Source organism: Benincasa hispida, chromosome 1, assembly GCF_027475165.1.
Source record: "Benincasa hispida cultivar pf3 chromosome 1, pf3_genome.v1.1, whole genome shotgun sequence".
Classification (NCBI taxonomy): domain Eukaryota; kingdom Viridiplantae; phylum Streptophyta; class Magnoliopsida; order Cucurbitales; family Cucurbitaceae; genus Benincasa; species Benincasa hispida.
The window spans coordinates 8,782,647-8,793,052 of NC_143478.1; positions in this window are offsets into that span (position 1 = coordinate 8,782,647).

Here is a 10,406-nt window from a genome sequence, read left to right on the forward strand (position 1 = left end):
TGGAGCACCACGTCAGCTATCACGTCATCAATATTAACCGTTTGTGTGCCATGTCAGCCACCACGTCGAATGTCACGTCAACAAGGTGCCACGTGTCACTGCCACGTTGGATTTCCTCTCAATCTTCTTTTGCTTATAACTTTCTTGTTTGAATTTCGATTTGAGCGATTCAAATTGTGTTGGAATCGTCTTTCCGAGCTCTACAAGATAGTAACTCTGAAACACTGAAAATGTTAGTACAAAAAAATTTGAGTTTGTTATCATCAAAATACTTGGTTTGATTATCAAAATACTTGGTTTGATTATCAAAATACTTGGTTATCATCAAAATACTTGGTTTGATTGAAGCCCTAAAGCTAACAATCTCCCTCTTTTTGATGATGACAAACCACCATAATACCAAAAATACTTCTCCTCCTTTTGTTATCAACAAAAAGATATACAAGTGATTCTTTCCCCCTTAATCATACAAATAATGCTCCCCCTCAATAAATTATAACACATATATTCATAGAAATATGAATGATGCTCCCCCTATCAAACATAATTAGGCAATTCTAATAATACCAAGTGCAAGTCTATTTTTACAAAAGGCTTCTTCATTTAATGCCTTTGTAAGAATATCTGCTACCTGGTTCTTAGTATTAACATAATTAATGACAATATTCTTATTTTGCATATGCTCTCGAAGAAAATGATGTCTAATATCTATATGCTTTGTTCTAGAATGTTGAATGAGATTTTTAGTTAAATTAATTGAACTAGTACTATCACAAAAGATTGGTACTTGTTCAAAATTTAAACCAAAATCACGCAAGGTTTGTTTCATCCATAAAACTTGAGAATAACAACTAGCAACAACAATATATTCATCATCAGTGGTAGATAATGCAACAAAATTTTGCTTTTTACTATACCAAGATACTAAAGAACTACCTAGAAAATGACATGTTCCACTAGTACTTTTTCTATCAGTTAGACTACCAGCAAAATCAACATCAGAATATGCAATCAAATCTAAAGATGCATTTTTAGAATACCATAAGCCTAAATCAACGGTACCAAGCAAATATTTAAAAATTCTTTTTACAGCATGCAAGTGCGATTCTTTAGGACATGATTGAAATCTAGCACACATGCATACACTAAACATAATATTAGGCCTACTCACAATTAAGTAAAGCAAGGATCCGATCATACCTCTATAAGCTTTAATATCTACGTTTTTACCTTTTTCATCCTTATCAAGCTTTGTAGTGGTACTCATCGGAGTCTTTGGTACTTTTGCATTATCGAACTTAAACCTTTTGAGTAGATCCCTTGTGTACTTCTCTTGATTTATGAAGATTCCATCTTCAAGTTGTTTAATTTGAAGCCCAAGGAAGAATTTAAGTTCTCCCATCATGCTCATTTCAAACTCACTATGCATACACTTAGAAAAGTCTTCACAAACAGAAGAGTTAGTAGCACCAAATATAATATCATCAACATAGATTTGCACTAATAAAATACCATTATCTTTAATTTTGATAAAAAAGAGTAGTATATCAATAAGTCCCATTTTAAAATCATTTTCTAGCAAAAATTTACTCAAACGGTCATACCAAGCTCTAGGAGCTTGTTTAAGACCATAAAGTGCTTTATTTAATTTAAAAACATGATTTGGATTATCAAAGCTTTCAAAACCAGGAGGTTGTTCAACATACACTTCCTCCATTATGAAACCATTTAAGAAAGCACTTTTTACATCCATTTGAATTAAAGTAAAAATCTTATGAGATGTAAATGTAAGAAGCATGCGAATAGATTCTAATCTAGCAACAGGAGCAAATGTTTCCTCATAATATATTCTTTCTTCTTGACTATAGCCTTGAACAACTAGTCTAGCTTTATTTCTAACAATATTACCAGATTCATCCATTTTATTTCTATATATCCATTTAGTACCTATAACAGGATGATCACTAGGACGCGAGATTAGTTCCCACACATTATTTCTTTCAAATTGATTTAATTCTTCTTGCATAGCAATTAACCAGAATTCATCAGATTCAACAACTTTAAAAGACTTTGGTTCAATTTGAGACACGAAAGCAACATTATTTAAAGCATTTAAAGAAGAGTGAGTTCTTACACCTTGAGATACATCACCTATTATTAACTCCTGAGGATGGTGAGTGGAGAATCTCCAATCCCGAGGGAGAGATTTTTCTGGCTCTTTCTGAGATTCATTTGATACTGCTTTCCTATCTTTAATACTAAGATCTTCAATAGGTATTTCTAATTCATCACTAGCAGAAACTTTATTAGTGGCAACATGTGTTTCATCAAAAACAACATTCATTGACTCTTCAAGTACATGAGTTCTTTTATTAAAAACTCTATATACTTTACTACATGTAGAATATCTTAAGAATATGCCAATGTCCGTTTTTTACTCAAACTTTTCCAGTTTCTCTTTGTCTTTCAAAATAAAACATTTGCAACCAAAGACTTTGAAATAGCTAATATTTGGAGTTTTATTATTAAAAAGCTCATAAGGAGTTTTATCTAAAACAGGTCTTATTAAAACATGATTCATTACATAAGATGCAGTATTAACAGCTTTAGCCCAAAAAGATTTTGGTAGATCATATTCATTAAGCATGGAGATAGCTAATTCTTGTAAAGATCGATTTTTCTTTTCTACAACACCATTTTGTTGAGGTGTTTTTGGATAGGAAAAATCATGAAAAATTCCATTTTCTTCACAAAAATTTTCAAAAGAAGCATTTTCAAATTCTCCACCATGATCACTTCTAATTTTCGAAATCATAAAGCCTTTTTCATTTTGAATTCTTTTTGAAAAGCTAATAAAAGATTTTAAAGCTTCATCCTTATGAGATAAAAATAAAACCCAAGTAAATCTCGAAAAATCATCAACTATAACAAACGCATAATGTTTTCCACTTAGACTTGCAACTCTAGTAGGTCCAAAAAGGTCCATATGTAACAGTTGCAAAGGTCTAGAAGTAGAAACCATTTTCTTTGGTTTGAAAGAAGACTTAGTTTGTTTACCCATTTGACTCATCACAAACTTTATCTTTTTCAAAGTTTAATGTTGGAAGACCTCTAACAATGGATTTTTTAAAAATATTTGAAATTAAATGCATGCTAGCATGACCTAACCTTCTATGCCATAACCACGAATCTTCATGCAATGTAGATAAACATTTACTTTCTACTATAGGACAATCTAATAGATCAATAGTATAAACATTTTTATCTCTATTTCCTACAAACAGAACTTTTCCATCACATGCATTTTCTATTGTACAATTTTTATCACAAAAAATTACTCTATATCCTTTATCACATAATTGACTAATACTTAATAAATCATGTTGTAAACCATCAACCAACAAAACATTTTCAATAAGAAAATTCGAACTGTTACTAATATTACCTTTGCCAACAATCTTACCCTTTTTATTGTCACCGAAGGTAACGTATCCTCCATCTTTCTTTTCTAGGTATGTGAATTTTGTGTGGTCCCCAGTCATATATTTTGAACATCCACTGTCCAAGTACCACTTATTCTTTATGGATCTCAAACATACCTGAGAGAATTAATTCTCAAGATGTAACCTTAGGTACCCAAATTTGTTTGGGTCCTTGGGGGTTAACTAACAAAAATTTAGGAATTCATCTCTTTTCATTCATAATATTGATTTTTCTTAAATTGCATGCATAAGCTTTATGACTATGTTTTCCACATGCATGACAAATAATAGAACCTTCTTTGACAAAGTAGTTTGTACATTTCTTTTGTTTTTGATGAGGTTTATAACCTAAGCCACTTTGATCAAATATGCATTATTGCTTACCCATCATGATATCTAAATTCTTTTTCCCATTTGTAAACTTTAAAAGAGTAGCTGAAATATCTTCATTTTTATTTTCTAATAATTTATACTCTTCTTTTAAAACATGCAAATTTGATTTAGATAAATCTAGATCTCTTCCTAATGTCTCATTTTTCTCGTTTAGATTATCTAGCTCAATTAATAAATTATTATTTTCAAGAGCTAATTTAGCATTGTTCTTCCTAAGAGACATTTATTTGCAAACTAGTTTTTCAAATTCAATTTTAACTTCATTATATGCATCAATGAGCTCATCAAAAGTAAGGTTTTCAGGACTTACCTCATCATCGTCTCCAAAAGCCATAACGCACAGATTTGCTACTTCTTCCTCGCTTTCAGATTCGCTTTCATCGCTTTCGTCCCAAGTAGCTTTCATGGTCTTCCTGCTCTTCTTTGAAATGAATTTTCTTTGAGGACAGTCCCACTTCACGTGTCGGGGCTTTTTGCATTCATAACAGATGATTGTATCTTTGTTGTTTTTTTCTCCTTTGTTTTCTTGATTGTTGACTTTCTTTGAGAAGTTCTTTTTTCCTAAAATGCTTTTTGAACTTCTTGGTCAAGTAAACGAACTCCTCATCATTTAGTTCAGCTTCAGTTTCAGAGTCCTCTTGAACTTGAGTGGACTTTAATGCTAGGCTCTTCTTCTTTTTGACATCTTCTTCCACATTGACCTTCATGATTATCTCATGTGTCATGAGAGATCCAACGGGCTCCTCCAGTGGAAGTTTTGAGAGGTCTTTTGCTTCTTGGATCGCCGTCACCTTAGCTTCCCAACTCTTAGGCAATGATCTAAGAATTTTTCTCACATTTTCAGAGGTGGTATAAGATTTTCCTAATCCCTTCAAAGCATTAACAATATTCGTGAACCTAGTAAACATTTCAGATATAGTTTCATTTGCATCCATTTTAAACAATTCATACTTATGAACTAACATGCTAATCTTTGACTCTTTAACTTGATTAGTTCCTTCATGAGTTACTTCAAGCATATCCCAAATTTCTATAGTAGAATTACATGCAAAGAATCGATTAAACTCATCAGGACATAAAGCACAAAACAGACAGTTCATGGCTTTAGCATTAATAGAAAACTTCTTTTTATCTTCATCATTAAACTCTTTTTCTTCCTTAGGAATATCTTTATTATCAACTATCTTAGTAGGAATTAAAGAACCATTAAAAACAATTTCCCATAGATTATAGTCAATAGAAATCAAATAAATTCTCATCCTAGTTTTCCACCCTGCATAATTATTTTAATCAAACAAAGGTAGCTTAGTGGTTGATTGACCTTCACCATACCCATTTATTCTAGTAGTTGCCATAAGCTCGAACAATTAAGTCTTTCGAAGGAGGAAGAGAATATAATAATTTTTTTTTTAAAAGATTTTTGTAAAGAGAAATACTTTTCCAAAATTTAGATTTTAACCAAAAAGATTTCAAAGATTAAGAAGTAGAGAAAAAAAAAAGGTTTTAATAACCAATTTTCAAGAAAACAAATTTCTAATGAAAACAACTTTTAAAACTCAAATTTTCAAACTTTTTGCAAAAATTAGAAAAATTCCAGATTTAATAAGATTAAAAAAGAAAAACATAATGTAAAATAAAAAAAAAATACAAAACCTTTTTGAAATAAGAAAACCGAGCTACCTGCTCTGATACCAATTGTAGGATCTAAAGGCAACACTAGAGCGGGTGAATAGGGTTAACTACCAATTTTTTTTTTTAATAATTTTATCTTCAAACAATGCTCAATAAAGTTAACGCACTAATTTGATAAAATTTATGCAAGACAAAACTTAAATCATGCAAACTATGATAACTTCAAATTTAAAGACAATTTAATCAAGGATAAATTTAAATCACACTAAAAATTAAATCCAAATTAAAAAAATAACTAAGACAAGAAGCAAAAAATTTGAAAACAAGAAATAAAAGAGAGAGGAAGAGAAAACACCGGGAATTATTGTGGTTCGGCAAATTGCCTACTCCACTCTCCAAGACTCCTTCTTGGGTATTTCACTAAGTGATCCTCTTGCAGGTGAGGACCAAATTGACACACGACCCTTTTTTTCCTAGGCTAAAGAGAAACCCAAGATCCTTTTTACTGGTTCAGGATCAAACCAATTTCTTTTTCTCACAACCCAAGGTGTACCCACACCTTAATACAATTCCCAAAAATTAAAAGAAAACCTCACAATATTACCTCTTGAAGGCTAAATACACAAGTTGAGCACCTAGAAAAAAACTCACAAAAATAACTCTAGGCCAATTTAGGAGCAAGAGGACAAGAATTTGAGAGTAGAGAGAATTGAGAGCTTAAGACTTGATCGCTTTTTAGTGTGTCCATGAAGAGTAAAATCAAGTTGAATTTATAGGCGAGGGGGATAAATTTTGGCCATTGGATATGATTGCAAATGAAGGGTGAAGATTGAATAAAAATAGAAAAGGAAAGGATTTGAAAAGGAGTTTTGAAATTTTGGAATTATTGAGATTTGGAGAATAAAAAGGATTTGAAGGATGACAATTTAGGAAGGAGATCAAATTTGAAAAGGCTAAAAAATCTTAAACCGTGCCACGTGTCGCCATGTCACTGCTACATCATGTGCCACGTCAGCAAAAAGTGACCGATTGGAGCACCACGTAAGCTGTCATGTCATCAATATTGACTGTTTGTGTGCCACGTCAGCCGCCACGTCGGATGCTACGTCAGCAAGGTGCCACGTGTCACTGTCACGTTGGATTTCCTCTCCAATCTTCTTTTACTTATAACTTTCTCATTTGAACTCCGATTTGAGCGATTCAAATTGCGTTGGAATTGTCTTTCCGAGCTCTACAAGGTAGTAACTCTGAAACACTGAAAATGTTAGTACAAAAAATCTGAGTTTGTTATCATCAAAATACTTGGTTTGATTGAAGCCCTAAAGTTAATACTAGTTTCAGGCCTTACACGGTGTGAAGAAAAATTAGACGGTCGTAAAGCAATGGGCGATGGTCATTGTGATGATGGATGCTAAGTGATCGTGTACCTACGAGAGCTAGACGATGCGTTGATATGCTATACGATAGCACTACGCGATCGTTTAGCTTTTCCGTGGGAACTAAACGATACGTTGGATTTGCTATATAATGGCACTACACGGTCATGTAGTTGCGGCGTGCGTTAAGTGATGCGATGAAGTGCTATGTGATAATGCTGAGCAATTGTCTAGATGCGGCGTTGAGCGATCGTGTAGATGCGGTGCTAAGCGATGCGTTGAAGTTTCTATATGATGGAACTAAACGATTATTTAGCTACGGTGCTGAACGATGCGATATTGTTCTATACGATAGAGCTAAGCGATCATTTAGCTGCGGCGGACACTAAACGATAACATGAAACGCTAGGCGATGATGTTAAGCGATCGTTTTGTTCTACCCAAAAGCTAAATGATTGCTTTATGCGATAGATAGATGACATTAAGTGATCGTGTACCTCTTCTCAACACAAGGCGATGGTGCTAGACGATTGCCTTCAGCGCTACACGATCGACCTTAACAAGACTTTGAGGTTTGACCAGTTTTTCTCGAGGTCTAATCTGGTTCAACCTTAAAGTGTTTTTGGCTGGTCCAGTTTAGACTTTGTTGGTCCGGTTCAGACTTATCCTGTAACAACCCCACCTTCTAGGACTACTAAAAAGGGGATCGCTACTGCATGCATGCATAAATATTCTCATTGAGGAAAGATAAAGTAAATTAAAATAGAATAATCATGATTTTGAACTGCTTTAGGTATATAAGAAAATGTTCTGACATCATCTCAAAATCTTAAATCGTTCAACCCAGGCATCCTTTTTAATAAGAAATAAATTATATAAAATAATAAATAAATTAAATTATAATAAATCCAGAATGAAATTAAAAAAAAATATATAAAAGGTCAAATGCGGAAGCGAATTCTGGTTCCTTTGGCATTGTCACAGATTCCTCTTGTTAGTCACCCGAGTGTCCTTGCCCTTACCTGAAAAAAAATAAAGATAAAGGTTGAGTATAAAATACTCAATAAGTGATCCCATTACTGGGATCAGACTATGCATCCACGAGCAAAGAAAGATAGCCCGTGGCTCATACAACTACATCGGTTTTTTATGATGAAAGGAAAACCAAAAGACGTACTATCTTGCTTTGAAACGCATATCTAGCAGCCCGTAGGCACACCGTTAAACATGATAATAACATGAACGTGAACCCGTCGACTCACACATGTCTAGTGGTCCATAGGCACACCATTAAACATAATAATAACATGAACGTGAACCAATCGACTCACGCATGTCTGGCGGCCCGTAGGCACACCGTCAAACATGATAATAACATGAACGTTAACCTGTCGGTTCACGCATGTCTAGCGGCCCGTAGGCACACTGTCAAAACATGAAACATGAAAATAAAAGTAACATGAACGTAAACCTGTCGGCTCAAGCATGTCTAGCGGCCCGTAGGCACACCATCAAACATGATAAAAACATGAACGTAAACCTGTCGGTTCACGCATGTCTAGCGGCCTGTAGGCACACCGTCAAACATAATAATAACATGCGTCAAGGCGAGACAATAAACTGCTCTACTGGTCTATTCATGCATCACATACATAATATCAGTACTGATTAGAAATTTTAACATGCTCATAATACTTGTAACTGCCATGCAACTAGCAAAACATAATGTCAAACAAAATCATGCTCCAGAGTCCACCAAGTAACTTGATAGGCCTAATCTAGGTCATCTGGCACGAAGGCACTGGTAATAGTATCACTTACCTCAACTTGGTCTCAAAAGTCTACACAAATAACTCCTTAATAGCCCTTGGATAAAACTCAAATCAACCCTAAGACATTAACCACAAGTTTAGTTTAGCAACTATGGCCTAGGAAGTGAGTAAAAAATTAAGTAAATCCCCGGAGTCCAAGTCCGAAGAATAACCAACCAACTTACACAAAACTTACCCAAACTAAAGCTCCCTGATGAAAAGAGTGGTCTCTTCTTTGATAACAACGCCCCAGAATATTCAAAAATCCAAATCCTGAAAGTCGACACAAAGGGTAGTAAAAAAATTGTTTCCAACACCAAGAGACACTTCAAAAAGACTCAAACACTAATACTTACCCAAAAATAATCCATCTCTTTCCCCATCTCCAAAAAGGCAGTGGCGGCGAATGGCGTCGACTTGGCTAGGCACGGCAGCAGAAACAAAACTGGACGGCGGGCTGACAACGGCGAGACAAGTGGCGGACGACTTGCGCGACGGCGAGACAGTGACGCTGGCGTTGGCGCTGCTTGTGGCGGTGACAGAACGGCGAGGCGCTGGCGGCTGACGTCGGTGAGGTGGCGCTGGCAAAGAGACAATGGTGCTTGGCAGCGACAGAACGACGAGGAGATCAACGGTGGCGGCTAGGGTTGGAAGAAACTGAAGAAGAAGAATGAGAGAAAAGAAGGGGGAGGCTGCTTACGTGAGGAGAGAGAGAAAAGAAAATCACATTTAATTATCTCCATAGATAATCAAATCTCCCAAAATATATATACTTATATATATATTCCTTTAAAAAAAATCCAATATACACATTTAATTATCTCCATAAATAATCAAATCTCCCAAATGCAAGCCAAAATAAAACTCAATTAATTCCAAACAATTAAATCATATTTTAGCTTAACAAAAAAAAAAAAAAATAAATCTCATATAATTTATCCAAGTAGCCAACATAAAAAAAACTTAATTACAAAATAAATCAAGATGTTACATATCCAGTCTGGTTCAAGATGCTTGGGTTCGATTTGGAGCGGTTCAAAGACGGTTTTGAAGATGTTTGTAATAGTTAGGCTTCTGTTTATTTGTTTATACCAAAACTAAAACCATATCAGTCTGTATTTAATTATTTATGTAGTTGATGCATGTTATAATTAAATAAATCTTGTATGTGCATACAGTATGCCATTTAGATTTAAAATCCCACCATAGAAAACATGTTACATGCATTGAAAGTATGTTATAATTTTTTATAATATATAGTATGCATGTTAGGGTTTCTTGTATTTAATATTGTGTTATATTAAATATTGAATGCCTTTATGTATGTTATGGATGTTTAGTATGTCTAAAGTTTTATAAGTTGTTATAAAATTGGGTTAAACGTTTAAAATCCATAAACAACAGTTGCATGCTCACGTAGGTTGACCATCTGTTTTAATAGTTAACACTTATAAAACTCAGGTTACAAACTCAACTAGTATATAATCCTGTCTAAGGCTGGGGGTACTTAAGTTGACGGTTTACGGAACATCTCCTACCTGGGGATTATGGCCGAATTATTGAGCGTTGGTAACGGGTTTTATAAGCATATGTGAGCGATGTGAGGTAATTAAAGGGTTTATCACCTAAAGATTACAGGTTAAAATCCAATTATAAGAGTTATACTTGGATAAACCACATAGAATTAGGGTTTTTTTTTTTTAAGGATATCA